We start from the raw sequence: 13,880 nt of genomic DNA on the forward strand, positions 1-13,880 counted from the left end.
TATCAGTTTCCTCGCGAACACCCATCCGCGGCTCTTACCTCTGGTGTGGGACGAGTCTCGATCGTCCATCGATGTCGATTAAACACACAGCATCACCCCTTGAGCGTTTCATTACATTTCCACTGTTTACACCCGATCCATATTGACACACTGTATCCACGGCACGGAGTGACCGAGCACAAACACATCCGCTGTGCGCGTGCTGACCGACTTGCATCAAACACACGTGCACGAGCCCGCGCGCGCTGCAGCCGTCGCGAATCTCGCGATTTATCTGATAAACGGACTAGATCTAAAACTTAATATTCAGGGCAGGCTACAGAAGCTTCGACAATAGACTATTTATACTCACAAATCAGGAACACACAAAATGCACATAACCTCTTTCGTATAGAAATGTTTTATTTTATTTGAAATAAAGGCAATCCGATTATTGGTGCTAGAGATCTGCTGGCAACACCAAAGCAAACAGGCATTCAATCATCTGTACTTAATCTATCCTTAACCTATATCATCCATAATCAGGGCTGGACTGATCAAAATCCGTCCCCTTTGCTGTTTAGGGCCTTGAATATGAATGAATAAATAAAATAATGATAAATATTAATGAATTTAGGCCTACTGCAAAAGCAGTTAGTTAACAAACTGTTGCATTTTTGTCACATAGAAATGCACTTGGCAGTAAAGTATACTGATGTTGTGCTAGAATGCAGTAAAGTACATTTATTTGAATGTTAAATTCTGTCATCATTTACTCTCCCTCATGTCGTTCCAAACCCGACTGTAAAACACTTGAAGATATTCTGAAGAAACCCTTGACTTCTGTGTGGACAAAACAAACAAACAAACAAACAAAAAAACAGACATTCATTTTTCAAATTATCTTTTTTTTATGTTCCTGTTTCATTATCATGGCCTTTAGTTTGTTTTCGTCAATTACATGTAGGGATGGGCATTGTTAAGGTTTTAACGGTATTACTACTCTTACCGATACTGCTCATCGATCCGGTACTTTAACAGTATTCTTATCAGCTCTTTTTTATATTTTTTTTAATTGTAAAAAAACGAATTAAAAAACATAATTAACATTGCTTTATAATCTGAAAAGTAGAATATCTATAGCAAAAGAAACTAAACAAATATAAAACATCTATTGGTAAATGGACCAGTGTGCAGGCATTTTTTTGTGTTTTATATGCATAAGATACAGTATAAGAACAAATGAACAAAGTGCAAACAAATGTTAAACAAATACATAATAAAACATAGACACAAATTAACAAAATCAACAGTACTTTAATATCAGGAAGGTCTACTAACATTAAGTTATATAGCCTACAAAGAAATCTAATAACGTAATGAAATGTGAAATAACTCTCCATAGTTTTCATTGTATAATTGATAGATTAATGCTTATTAAAGCTAAAGTTATTCATTCATGAGTTGTGCATATTTTCTCTTTGCCCTTTGTTTGATTCACAAAAATGGCTCAATCGTCAGCAGGTTTATCAGACGCTTGTCACTGTCTACAGAAACCAAAACTGTAGCTACAACCAGTCCACATACAAAACATGAGCAGCAGTTACAACAAACATTAGACACTTTATTTCCACTTTTCAAATATTTTCTTCATTTTTAAAAAAAATAAACGCCTTTACGATCTGATATGTGATGAGGAACACAGTCACAAAGGAGAGGAACACAAAGGAAGTACAGCGAGTTCGGCAAAAGGTGGATTCGAACCGCAGGTTGAATTGTGTCAAATCTTAGTGCCACACCTCACCCTTAGACTACACGACTGACAGACACTGATGACGTGTTCCCGCTTTACAGAATAAACCTGCGCTTGGAATGGAAAAGTCTTACCGTAACTTGTGGCCTGATGGATGGGTTCTCTCCCGCGTAAATGCAAGTTTTTAAAAATCCTTTTTATAGAACTTTGCATCGCTGCAGTTTATCTATTACACAACTGCAAATGATAGGCTAAGTGAATAGGCAAACACACTTCATGAACTCACAGGTGCGAGCCGCACAACACATGAGGTTTCGGTACCCATCCCTATTAGCATGTGTTTCTTTGTCTTAGTTTCCCACCTATCATTAGTTTCTATGGACAGGTATTATCCTCACAGCTGTGTGCTGTTCATTTCCTCCTTTCCCTGTGTTCAGTGTCCAGTATCATACATGTCTCACATGTTGGATCATTCTATTTTGAGTTATTTAATAAACAGTGTTATTTGTATAATCATCTTCATCTTTATTGGAAAATTCATGACAATTCCACAGAAGAAAGAAATTCTTACAGGTTTGGAATGACATGATGGTTAATAAATTAATGACAATTGTCATCTTTGGGTGAACTGTCCCTTTAAGAACTATAACATTAGTAAATAATTAACACCTAAATTAAGTAAGACCAAAAAATGTGATGACTAGTAATTTCCTACCACTTCATTCTGAAAAACGCAGTGGCGATAGTTCTTACACTGAAAAAAATGATTAGTTGAATTGAAGTGGTCGCAAACAATTGATTTTATCTCAATTTAAACAAACATATTACGTTGAACTTAATCAATTTTATTTAGTTACCTTAATATTAAAACAATTAGTAATTCTACCACAATTTATTCATGTTACTTATACTTAACACATTTACAATTACCTTAGTATAAAAAAATTAATTATTCAACCCCTATTTAATCGTTACTTCTTACATTTTTTATTTTACTTTATTTTTATTGTTTATTCTACCAGCTAAACATCTACATAAATACGCCATAAATGGCTTTCAAATGCACACAGAAAATACTTTAATTTTGTAAATGTATCTTTAATGATTGCAAATGTAGCAAACTTGTTTATTAACAGTCAGTTATTAGTCAGTTACAACAACAGTCATTAACAGTCAGTTACATCATTTCTTGTTAAAACTGTATGGTAACAATTGGCCACACAAGTAACCAGACACAATTTATTAGAATGCAATCGCTAACAAATGGCTGACATTTATAACATTGCCCATCATAACAGTCCATTTCTACAAACACACTTTTGATCTGCTGATTTGATCTGCTCAAGAATCATTACTCCATCAACAACAATTCCAATATCATCAGTCTCCAAGAGAACTCCTTCTTCCTTTTTAATCACATATGCTCATAGTGATGTTTGCCAGGTCTTTCAAGAAGTCATCAATTTGACTGTCCTTTATTCAAAAACAACAACAACAACAGAAAACATTATTAGACATTTTTTGGGATTCATAACGGTTTGACAAGTTTATACAATCAAGAGTGATCGATAAGATTTTTTAATGTTTTTAAAGGGATAGTTCACCCAAAAATGGAAATTCTGTCATCATTTGCTCCCCCCCAAGTTGTTCCAAACCTGTGTGAGTTTCTTTGTTCTGCTGAACACAAAAGAAGATAGAGTGAAGAATGTTTGTAACCAAACAGAGAGAGCAACCATTCACTAGTAGGGGAAATAAATACTATGGTAGTGAATGGTTGCTCTCTCTCTGTTTGGTTACAAACATTCTTCACTCTATCTTCTTTTGTGTTCAGCAGAACAAAGAAACTCATACAGGTTTGAAACAACTTCAGGGTGAGCAAATGATGACAATTTTCATTTTTGGGTGAACTATCCCTTTAAAAGAAGTTGTCTGCTCACCAAGGCTGCATTTATTGAATTAAAACTACTGTAAAAACTGTAATATTGTGAAATATTACAACTTAAAATAACTATTTTCTATTTGAAAATATTTAAAAATGTAATTTATTCCTGTGATCAAAGCTGAATTTATCATCATTACGCCAGTCTTCCGTGTCACATGACCCTTCAGATATCATTCTAATATGATGATTTGATGCTCAAAAAATACTTGATGTGTGCATCCTTGCTGAATAAAAGTATTAATTTCTAATTAAAATAAAATTCTTACTGACCCCAAACTTTTAAATGGTAGTGTATTGTTACAAAAGCTTTGCATTTTAAATAAATGCTGTTCTTTTGAACTTTCTATTCATCAAGGAATTCTGAAAAAAAAGAAGTTTTCAACATTGATAATTTAGGATCATGTGACACTGAAGACTGGAGTAATGATGTGGAAAATTCAACTTTGCAACATATTCAAATAGAAAAGAGTTATTTTAAATTGTAATAATATTTCACAATATTACTGTTGTTCCTGTACTTATAATTACTGTAAATAAATGCAGCCTTGGTGAGCTAACAAAACTTGAATTTTTTTTAATTTTTGAGCCACGAAAAGCCCTGATTACCTAGATGAGCAACAACTTTTTTTTGATAGTTGAATCAGCAGATGGTCCGGCACATTTAAATTGCCCACTGTTCTTCAGAAAAATACCAACACTCACCATGTACTTCTTCACCAGGCATGCCTCATCCTCACCGAGGTAGATGCATCGAGCTCTGAGGATAGCCTCTCTCTTTATATGGACATCACTTGTCTGAAAATATTTACAATCCATAAACAGTTGGCAGAAAAAATAATTACCTTAATTATACCCCATTGTTTTGAATATAAGACAAACCCCTTTTTTTGGACCAAATTGAAAATACTGTCACATTGCAAATTGTTTTTTTATATTGTACGTTTGGTAAATACTGGTAAAAATAAAAAACGACTTTAATACAATAAAAATAAAAATCACCTGCAGTTCTCATTTCCAGTAGATTTCACAATGTCAGATTTATTTTCTTTTTTATGTATAGTGACAGATTTTGGCATGACAAACAGGGGTTTGATCCACATTACCTATCTGTCACATTACCTATCTGAGAACATGCATGTTTTGTTTTCCGCTTAGGCCTATCACATAGCGCTGGAAAGACAGCAGTTTATCCCAGAAGTTGGAGGGCAAGTGCTGGGCAATATTTGTTCTGCAGCGTAATGGTAATACTGGCATGAAGTGAGCAAAGCATTTTCTGTTCATTCCTATGAAAGTTGAACTTCACGCTCAACTTCAATAAGAATTAACTGAAAATGCTCCCCCTGCTCCATGCATGGTTAAAACATTTGTTTCGTGTTTTTAGATAGATTGTTTACTGTATTGAATGATGCTCCATAATGAAAAACTACTTACTGTGTAAATTGTTGGAACAAAACTCTCGGACTGGACTGAAAATGTGAACCTGGAAACTCCATCTGTTATCACACGCATGTGCAAGGAACACCTCAAATGAAAGCAAGCAGACAATGATTATTATTGTTCATTCTGGAAATATTTACCACACTATTGAAGCTAGCAAAAAGAAGGGATGTCTCTGTAGTAAAGATTAAAAAAAAACATCATAACCAAATATAAATGTTCTAGCGTTGAGCATATTATATAATGCTTCATAACCACTATTTTCCTAAATCAGTCAACAGATTGTTTACTATATTGAATGATGTTCCATAATGAAATACTACTTACTGTGAAAATCGTTGGACCAAAACTCTGGGACTGGACTAAAAATGTGAACCTGGAAACTCTGTCTGTGCAAGGAACACCTCAAAGAAAAGCAAGCATACAATGATTATTATTGTTCATTCTGGATACATTTATCAGACTATTAAAGTTAGCGAAATGAATGGCTTCAGTGGTAAAGATATTTGCAGGATCATAGTAACCCCTTGTTAACGTGTAACACTAAAAAGGTTCAGAATTCCAACGCTATACTGTGAATGTGAATTTGAACTATAGGAAATATGTGGAAATTCTCCACATATTATAAAATATTACAGCGCAACACACACACACACACACACACACACACACACACACACACACACACACACACACACACAGTCGTTGACTGATATATTAGAGGCTTTTCACACAGAACACGTGTCACCACAGTGATTTTCAGCTACTGGAAACGCCAGGCGCTCGGCTAATTTGTATGAGTAACCACCAAAGACACATTAGAAGCCACTGCCGATTCTAGCAGCACTGGCTGGGGTTCACGTTAAAGCTGTTCTCAGTGGGAACGGCTGATGACAACTGGAGCTCAAAAACGTTGAAGCAACTTTAAAATAGGAGCTATCTTTATGAACAAATGGTATATTTTACGTTTATAAAGCAACATTCTTGCCTAAAAATATCTTAAAAGTACATTACATGACATAAATCGGTAGTATTTGTATATAAGGCTGCCGGCGCGCGAGGTAACTTATGTGATCGATAGCCGCTGTTGAATTTGTCCAATATGCGTTCTGAACCTTTTTTATATTATATAATGTTATAGTCAACAAACTATTTATTGTGATAAACAGTAATGTATAATATGAAATATTACTTACCGTGCGAATCCATCGAATGATGAAACTCGATTCAACTCTCACTGCATGAAACCTATGCGTGAAACTGACTGCAAAGGCGCCAAAGAAACAGTATTCACGCGCATGCGCAGAGAACCAACCTTTTTTTTACATTTACATTTATGCATTTGGCAGACGCTTTTATCCAAAGCGACTTACAGTGGCCTTATTACAGGGACAATCCCCCTGGAGCAACATGGAGTAAACACTGCATGAAAAGTGGGATTTTCGACCCCGTAAACGCCTGTAGACTCCCGGAAATCTCCCTAATTTTCGGCAGTTTTCGACAATTTAGAGGCAGCGAACGTCGCGTTCGTCTGTGCCACAAATTGTCGTAAACGAACCATGACGTAGGTAGAGAGCCCCCCGCTGAGAGACCGCGTGGAGGTCTAATTAGCATATGAATAGCAGCGAAACCAGAGAGTCAACGGCCAGACTTGAATTTACTCACTCAGTATTGGCTGAAGCCACTACATTTAAACAAGAAAAATCCCTCGTGATTGGTTGGCAGATCACTGCAAACCAATCATTATTGGTCACCCTGGCTCATTATAAATGTAAACCCCAATAATAATAATAAATATATAATTTATGTTGTAATAATTTATGTTTTATAGTAATGTTATTGTGCTATGAACTACACTATTCATACCATCAAGGAATATATGGGAAAATTTGCCCGGACCGTGCCGTTTATTCAAAGAAAGAGCTTTATTGTCAAACACTCAACTATGTACAGTGCAGCAGTAATGTCTCTTATGTTGTCCTCCAAAAACGTCAAAAAGAAGCGCCCAAAACATTCGGAAAAACACAGGCGTATATGGCGGTGGCCGCACAATCCATCCAGACACCCCGTCAACAATGCCTCTTCCTCATCAGATATGAGTTCAATGGTCGCGCACTTCCAGTCCATCTCATCCTCAGCCAGCACACTCTCGCTTCCAGCAACTGTAATACAATCCATAAAGACAATAAGCAACCTGAAAAATACTCACATTGACAAAAAACGGATCTAATATAATAAATCTTACCCTTTTTCTTCTTGATCGACTCCGAGCTAAACTTCGCAGTTTCCGCCTGCGATGTAAGTTCAGGTTGTTTGTATCTGAAGCTGCGGCGTGTCGATTCATAATACGTCTTACAGGCAGCTGGAAAACAATTACATGAGACTGGTATTAATAAAAACAGTCACGGTAAAATTAAACAAAGAATGAGAAAAACATTAGACGTTATACTTACACACAATGTCGTCATGGTCAGCGGTTAAATCTGGACTCGCAGAAATCGCTCCAAGCAGATAAGAGCTCACGGCTTCGTTAAGAGGCGAGGATAGTCTTTGAAAACAAAATGTGCAGTTTTAAGCTCGGATCTATTAACGCATCCATTTCCTTATACAGCTGAATAAAAGCAAATTCTTTAAATCGTAACATTACATTACCCATGCTGTGGTTCATAGCGCCTGCAGTTTGCCTCAGAGTTGTGAAGACGAAGACAGCCTCCTGAAAATGAGTCCAAAAAGTTGGTCGCGTCCATGCAGAGATGAAGACGGCGTCCTGTCATCCTGTCATTGTTGATCACGAAAAAGGAAAGCAGCAAAAAACATAGGAAATGTAAAAAAAAAAAGAAAAAAAAAGTTTAAAGCTCGTCTTCTACGCGTCATGGCCATGACCTCGACCTTGCACGTCATTGGACTAGGGCTCTACTATGGAACGCGCCCGGGGCCAAATCTCTTTATACGAAACGCGTGTCAACACGCCCTGTTTTCCGCGTCAACGCAGCAATTTTTTACGTGTTTCTTTTGTATGTGTAGACACGCAGATTCTGGTCGTGTAACAGGCAAACACACACAGTCGACGCACAGTTTTAACATGTTAAGAAGACACATTTGAACGTGTTATTTTTAAAGCAGACTTACCTTTAGATGTAGCCTAGGCTATATACATATTAATATAAGATATTAATTAATTGCTTAACTGACTACTGTGCTAGAGTAAAGTAGCCTAATGTTACAATGTATATTAAGTAAATGCTTAATATTATACAATTATTATAATTTATCTATATGGGTTATTGTTTGTTTTTTAAAGTTAGGCTATATATAATTTCTAAAAGTATATATAGGCTAATTTACACAGCACATATTTATAACTGAAAACACACACACACACACACAACTTTATTCACTTTCACATAATAATGTTTTTGTAATTTGGTGTTTAGTTTGTTGTATAGTTTGTTTATACTGTTCTGTCTCTGTTTTGTTTCCAGGAACATCTGATGAGTGCTATAATAAAATGACTTCATTATATTTAAAATATGTTTTGATATTCATTTTATTTATATTATTAATATTTTATTTACCCATAAACGTGTCTTTAGGAAGCCATAAGTTATAGAGACAAGAATAACTTTTGCCATTTAAATGCCACATTAATTTACTGAGGACCCATACAGCCAATGATCATGTGTGAAAACACTTATACATAAATTGATCACTTATGCTGCGTTCCAGGCAGGTTTTTGAGCCCGTAAATTACAACTTCAAACCACGACTCACGACTTTGTAGTGTTCCAGGCAAAGTCACGCCAAACTGCCTGAGCGCAAGGAATTGTGTGGTAGTTAGATGTAAACAAAGCGTGGCGGACCGTACGGGGTGTATGCTCATTTACAATCATTTCTATCGCCAAAGGTGCTTACTCCTTGCGTATTTGAGGGAAACGGAGGAGAAAAACTGCGCAGACGGCAAGAAAAGCTGTTATACCTTTTATTTTACGTTATTTGTATATTTGTTTCATAAACACCGCATCCGTAGGGGCTGCCATTGTTGCTTCGCGGGCTATGTGACGTCAAAACTCGTAACTGGGAGTACATCTATCTAGTACGAGTTCACGGGTGGGAAGTCACGGGTTTGACTGCCGTTCCAGTCCACTTTCACGGGTAGAAGGTTGGAAAAACACGGGTTACGGGTTGCCTGTAACGCGGCATTAGTGTCACATGTGTGTCCTGTCTTGTGAAGCACATGTGGTGTGTTGTTGTTTTGGGCTGTGCTCGTGTCTTTGTCTGATCCCTCCCCCTTGTTATCTGATTAGTGTTTGATTTCTTCCACCTGTTCCCTCCTGATTTCTTCCCCTTTATATAGTTCCCATGTGCTCATAGTCTTTGTGGTTACGTTGTATATGTAATGTCATGTCTATGTCTCCCTTCCCGGTATTCCGCTCCCTGACTTTTTGGTTTGTTGTTCGTTTCAGTATGTTATGTTTAGTATTATGTTATGTTTTCCCCTTGTGGGTTTTTGTTTTGTGTTTCTGTTTATTTTGTTAATTAAAACCTTTTTCCCTGCATTTGAGTCCTCACCTCAGTTTCTTTCAGCGTAACGTAACAGAACGTAACCACCAGCACAGGGGTTGGTTACGTTCTGTTACGTTACGCTGAAGGAAACTGAGGTGAGGACTCAAATGCAGGGAAAAAGGTTTTAACAGACGTTTCGGGGCTTTGCTGAGATCCCGAAGCGCAGATGTTTCGAAACACTGCTCCGAACTGTGATTGGAAACACCCATGTCACGTGACTATGGCTAAATGAAGCTTCAAAGTGTTTCATCAGGTGGCGCCTTCCGAAACTGCGTTGATTAAAGGGGGCGGGAACAAACCACACAGTCACACATCTGTATAAACCTAATTCACCACAGTTTAAAAGTGAAGTAAATCCATCTTCACCTCGTGGGTTTTTGTGAGAGGAGAGTGATTTTGTGATAGTGAGATTTATAGTGCGCTCTGGTTAGTTATGTTTAGGCTAGATTTAAATTAGATATATTGACTGATAGGTATAGACAGTGACATATAGTTAGGATAGATATAGTGACACATTCATATAGGCTAAGTTAGATAGTGACAGATAGCACAGCATAAGTTAGATATATAGAATTATATAGATATAGATTCATAGGTGATATATAGATAGATATATTAATAGAATATATAAAAATGGAGGCTGCACGCAAGAGATGCCGTACATCTGTGGTGTGGGAGCATTTCCATTTGGAAGCACCAAATAAAGTGAGATGTGTGTATTGTGATAGGCAGCCAGCCTTCTGCAACAATACATCATCCATGTTTTTACATCATCCAAAAATATGTGTGCTTGCCAGCAACAAGTGTCCCTTGTGAGAGGATTTTTTCAAAGGCTGGAGAAATTATATGTAAAAAAAGAAGTCAGCTGAGTCCTTCAACAGCAGAGCAATTCATATTTTTGAATAAAAATGTTTTGTGACAAATGTGACACATTGTGGCTTTATTTATTTTATTAATGTTCATTTTGTATAACAAACAAAATATATATAGTTCTTTACAATGACGAGGCTACAGGTTACAAAACCAAGATCATGTAGTTGTCAGACAGATGTTAAAAACAATTTTTACATGGATCATTGTCAAGGTATTTCAGATCAACACATGGAAATGACAACTAGATGGCGCCGTAAAGACGGGTGTCAGATTGATTCGAAGCTTCGAAACAATATGACACATTTGCTTCAACTGCTTCAGTGCTTCACGAAGCCTCGGTCTGCCCATCACTACCAAAAAGTCAGGGAGCGGAATACCGGGAAGGGAGACGTAGACATAACATTACATATACAACGTAACCACAAAGACTATGAGCACATGGGAACTATATAAAGGGGAAGAAATCAGGAGGGAACAGGTGGAAGAAATCAAACACTAATCAGATAACAAGGGGGAGGGATCAGACAAAGACACGAGCACAGCCCAAAACAACAACACACCACATGTGCTTCACAAGACAGGACACACATGTGACACTTAGAAATCAAAACTCAGGTTTGAGAAAGAAAGAATATGCATACAACAAATATATTGTTTCATAGCAGCTTCAGTAACAAGTTCAAAACAAATTCTGCTGTAAACCGGCTCTAACAAGCCAATATAGTGTCAATATTCAGCTCAAGTGACTTCAGTGTTGATTCAGTTCAGTTGATTTCAGTTCATCTGTAAAAGTCCTCAGTTGTGCATATTTGTGTGTAGTTAGTTATATGCAAAAACAACATTTTTGGAAGAGTTAAAATAGTTTTGCACAAAGTGTTGCTTTTGCAAGCGATGTCTGATGTTTTGCATGTTGTGTGTTTTGTGTGTAGAGTTACAAGAAATGGAGCCATATTTTCAGAAATTGTGTGTAAGCAATTAGATAAAACTGTAAATGAATCCAGTTTATTTTAGTTCAGGACTCATAGTCCAGGTGTTAGTAATCTGTGCTTAATCTTTGTTCCAGGCAACAATTGTTTAACTCACGATTAACTAGATTAGGCCTACTCTTGGCATAATTTAAACCCTGTCCAGGAAACCACCTCTTGAAAATCTGCATTGATAATTCATAAAATGTGGTGTGAGCTCAATTTAAATGACAATTACAGAAAAACACAATCTGACTTAACTATTAACACACAAACTTGTACTTTTCACATTTATGATTAATAGCCATTTAGAAATCATTCACAGTGCAGGGTGGAAAAATTAATGTTGGTATGTAAACTGTATGCTTTACTTGATTTATTTGTGTGCTTTGGTTCATTGTCTTGTTGCATCACATAACCTCTCTAAAGGTTGAAGACATGAACTGCTGTCCTGTATTTTGTTTTTTTTTACATAACATTGGTTATTGCTAATGACATACAGAGTAATTAATCTACACTGTGAGCCCGGACAAGTTGAATCTACTTAAAAAATTGAAGCAAACTGGTTGCCCTAAAAATGTAGTAATGTGAACTAAAACGAGTACATTTAACTTAAATTTAAGTTAACATTTTAACTTAAACTTTAAACTTGTTTTAGTTAAAAAAATTCATAACCTAGATTAAACTCCCCCTGCTGCTACTCTGATTTGCATTTGTGTAGCTCACAGCATCTTCATTTACATGATAAAGCCTCCCCTAGAATTAAGGGGAGGGGGGGTCATGGGGGGACAACTGCCAAGCAAGGCCCACGTCAATTTCTGACAATTTACGGCAGTTTTTGGTGTTGAAGTTCCTGAAACCTGAAGTTCCACGGCAATCTACAGTGCCACATACTGACGAAAATCCCACTTTTCATGCAGTGAAAGTGCCTTGTTCAAGGACACACTGGTGGTGACCGCTGGGATCGAACAAGCAACCTTCTGCATATCAGTTCCATGGTTTAACCCACTGGACCAACTTTTCTACTGACTTTAATTAATTTACATAGCTTAGTTCAAAACACATGTAATTCAATTAATTTTTTTTATTAAATTCAAAAACTAAATTTAAATGTTTTAAGCAAGCAAAATTTAATTAAGCCTAATTTAATAAGGGCAATAATCATTTTTTTCCAATGTACTAGGGCTGGGTATTGACACAAATTTCACAATTCATTTCGATTCACAAGCTTTCGATTCGATTCGATTTTCTATTCAATTCAATTCAATTCAATATCGATTATTTTATATATATATATCAGGTACAAAACATGGCCAATTTTCTCAAGGAAAACAAATCTCTGAACTAATGTTGTAAACAATGGGAGTCAGTTGGTACTACATTAGCCTACTAAAAGTGAAGGTAAAAATTAACTGATTTGCATACAAACACTTAAATTACACTAAATGATTTTTTTTAAATTAATAATAAAGTTATAATATTAACTTTACAATTACATAATCATATTTCTACTCCAATTAGTTTTTTTGAAATATAAACATTTGGCTGTCATAAAAACTTGCCAGATTTATTCATAGGCTACATACATCCGTTAAATATTGAAGAACATTAAAAATGACAGTCAATAGCCCATGTAATGTGGTGCATATAATTAGCAAAATGCTCCTCTCTAGAGTTAATTTTTCTAGCTGACTAACGAGTTTATGGACCCTGGATATGTTTTTTCTGAGGTAAATATGACGTTACATGACATTGTTTACAAGCCGTTTTACTGACGTCTTTCTGCGGTTGAAACACTGATTGAGCAATTCTATATGACATGATACGGATTTCAGTAAGTTGTCCTGTATCTTTTAACACGCTTTGAGATGCTTATTCATGTTTATTCCGTGCTGTAACTGGTATTAAGGCGGAAGAGAAGATCCGTTCATGTGCATTCCACGCTGCTGGTTCTCTTGAGCTGAGCTGCGGCAGAGCGATCTCGCGCCACAGTGCCAAAGCGGTATTTATGCTTTTGAATTTCGTAAAAAAAAATAGACGTAATTTGAAATCTGAGACTTTGTTTCATATCAATAGTAATAAAGCACAAAGATTATTGTGATTTATTGGGTTAGGGTTAGGGTTAGGGTTAGGTAATAGGCACTTTTGCGAAGTTGAGCCCCCCTGAGTTGAGCCCCCCCAGTAACTCCGCCCCCTTTGGTCCTAGGGGGAGGAGACTTCGCCTGTGTACTAATTCGGCCACGCCCAGTCGATTGGGCGTGGTCCCATCCCTCTAGCTCCTCCCCTTTTTGGGTTATGGAGTTGAGCCCCCCCCTTAAACTCCGCCCCCTTTGGTCCTACAGGGCGGAGACTTCGCCTGTATACTAAT

General features: G+C 36.6%; 1 protein-coding gene across 1 annotated transcript in view; it reads right to left on the reverse strand.

Annotated features, from left to right (window-relative positions):
• lrfn2b (leucine rich repeat and fibronectin type III domain containing 2b) overlaps nucleotides 1-218 on the reverse strand; it is a 95,390-nt gene extending 95,172 nt beyond the window's left edge. Inside the window, exon 1 of the mRNA XM_079830817.1 lies at nucleotides 39-218. The gene's annotated coding sequence lies outside the window, so the exon portion shown is untranslated. The remainder of the gene's footprint in view (nucleotides 1-38) is intronic.
• Between the last annotated feature and the right edge of the window lie 13,662 nt (nucleotides 219-13,880).

Source organism: Gobio gobio (assembly GCF_949357685.1).
Source record: "Gobio gobio genome assembly, chromosome: 12".
NCBI classification, from domain to species: domain Eukaryota; kingdom Metazoa; phylum Chordata; class Actinopteri; order Cypriniformes; family Gobionidae; genus Gobio; species Gobio gobio.